The 2,707-nt window shown below is 34.9% G+C and overlaps 1 long non-coding RNA gene across 1 annotated transcript; it reads right to left on the reverse strand.

The window, feature by feature from the left end:
* On the reverse strand, positions 1-691 carry LOC145072643 (uncharacterized). The gene is made up of 2 exons (XR_013691084.1): positions 267-691; positions 1-195 (listed from the first exon to the last, which is right to left on the reverse strand). It is a non-coding gene; the product is annotated as an uncharacterized LOC145072643 (long non-coding RNA).
* Between the last annotated feature and the right edge of the window lie 2,016 nt (positions 692-2,707).

The following is a 2,707-nucleotide window of genomic DNA, read 5'->3' on the forward strand; positions in this document are numbered from 1 at the left end:
TTAACAAAAAATATATAACATTCCATTGCATTATTTTATAAGAAACGAAAATTTATTGTAAATATTCACTCATCCATAAATGTCTCACAAGACCTTGAACCCGCAACCACTTGATTGACAAGATCAAACATTTCAATTAAGCGTTGATACCCTTAGGCCAAAGGGCTAAAAGATAATTTCACATTGAGATAGAAGCTGTAAGTTTGACAATGGAAGATGGCATCAATAAGCAACATTAACCGTACCAAATCTTGAGGAGAACATACCTTGTAAAAGATATTTATTTTAGACCTATATATTATAGTAGTTAATGCATAAGACTTCGAAATATTTAATCTGGAAAATGGGTAGCCATTTTATTATCAATGGAGAAGCTTAACGGGATAAGTGCAAGGATCACACCGCTTCACTTCTTCCTGTGATCAATAAAAAAACAATCATTCAATCAGAAAAGTAATATAGTAGGGACGAACAATTTTCAACATATATATACAAGTCAAAACTATGTTGTTTCGATGAATATGGGATGAATATAAATGATTCTCTTCTTCTTGTACGCTACATTGTCTAGAGTGATTGTACGAAAGTTTATATGCATAAACAAAAGATTAACATGACCATGTTCACTAGCCAAGCCAAAAACTACGATTAATACACATAAGTGTATAAAATGCTTATACACATACTGTGTGTGTGTGAGAGAGAGAGAGAGAGAGAGAGAGAGAGAGAGAGAGAGAGAGAGAGAGAGAGAACTTACAGAGAGTATGTTAGTGAAGCGTAGGGCAAAAGAGAAGAAGGTTTAAAGACGAAGGAGAAAGCGTGTGGTTAGTTAGCATCATGACAGAGAGGTTGCGTGCTTGTTATTTTTAGAGTAACTTACAAAAAAAGTCCATGCGGTTTGATAATATTAGCAAGTTTGGTCCAGCTTTTTAAATATTTATAAATACCATCCTTATGGTTTTGAGAAATTACAACGAAGGTCCTAAGTAATAACCCCGTTAAAAATCAGATGTTAAATCTACTAAAATGACAACATACCCCATATCTTTTAGTTTATGATTTTTATTTTAATTTGTAGAGCTACAAAGACTAAATATTAACTACAAACAAAATAAAACAATAAACTTTCACATAAAAATCCCCCATCCTTCATTTTTCACATAATCTCCGTCTCTCCCCTCTCACTCTCATTGTCTTTGGCACCATCGTCGGCTACAACCGTCGACCACCACCTAGGCTACTCGCTACATCACCACCTGCATCTCCTTCGACAGCTCCCGCTTCGTCTCCCATTTATATGTCGCAATCAGTATGGTCTCCCACCACAACTACCATCACCTCCACCTATCTATTCTTCCCCCTGTCACACCCCAAGCCGGCGGCGGAAACACCGGGCAATGTAATGTCATCCTTGTATCATAGTTATCATATATATATATATATATATATATATATATATATATATATATATATATATAATGAACAGTACAAAAGAATTATTATAAACTACGTACCTGTATTGATAATAGAAAATTATATTATTCCAGCTAAGCTTATCAAGTTCCTGAAAACACACGTGTTTTGAGAATACGTCAACATAAAGTTGATGAGTTCATAAGTTTTGACTCTGAGTAAAGATAGTACGTTTTCCCAAGTTGGAAAAGTATATAATATAGTTTGAAGATATCATTTTGACTCAAATTAACTTATTTCTAACATATATCATATATGTCACACCCCAAAACCATGAACGGCGGAAACGTTTTGGGCGGAGGACGTCATGTACAGTATCACAACAATGAATAATAGTAAACAAGCAACAACATCATCCATTGCATTAATAATATAATTTCATACATGTATGTTCTGTCAAGTTATATAGACACCAAAATATACATATCAAAATAAAAGACGAGTCCTGACGAACTCCATCTTCTGGAAACCTGGCACCTGTACCTGTCTATTGGTAACCTGAGAATACAAGTTATTTTGAAAGCGAGTATCAGCTTAAAGCTGGTGAGATCATAAGTATATTAATGTCTGACTTTGTATGAAAACTTTTGTAAGATGTTTTGTATAATGTTTTGTAAAATGTTTGAACTCTCCTAGAAAACCGTATGTTTCCTACTAATGGTAGCCTTCTACCAAGGCATCTAGTATCTGTGTGTATGTCTCTTGTAAGAGTGTGTATTTTCCCAAATCTGACTATCATTAACCAACAATATAGTTTTTACGTTACCGTGCATCGTGTGAATATTCACGAAGTGAATGTAATGGGAAAATATCATAGTACTGTAGTACTTGTAATAAGTGACTACTGATGTACTAACTACCTTAAAAACAAAAGGCATCTAAAGTAACATGTGATCTACTAATGGGAAAATATCCTACTACTGACTCTAGTAAAATGACGATGTAAGACGCCATAAGAAATGACATTTGGCACCCGTAGACTTGCAAGTCCCACTGTAGTGAGAAACAAGGTGTAGGATAGTCAATCCAGTATAGATCTATACGCAAACTCATATGCTCCCCAATTAAGGAGATTCTGGATACAAAAACGGTCATGGCAGGAAGTGCCATGACCCGTTTAACGATTCACATAACTGCATCAATGTACATGTAATGAATGTGCTGACTGTAGAGTGTACTCTTTCTCTGTCTAGCCTGTATGTAGTGTAATGTTTTGCGTGTGCTAGCTGTAAAA

Source organism: Lactuca serriola, chromosome 1, assembly GCF_051521515.1.
Source record: "Lactuca serriola cultivar US96UC23 chromosome 1, Lser_US96UC23_V15, whole genome shotgun sequence".
Classification (NCBI taxonomy): Eukaryota; Viridiplantae; Streptophyta; class Magnoliopsida; order Asterales; family Asteraceae; genus Lactuca; species Lactuca serriola.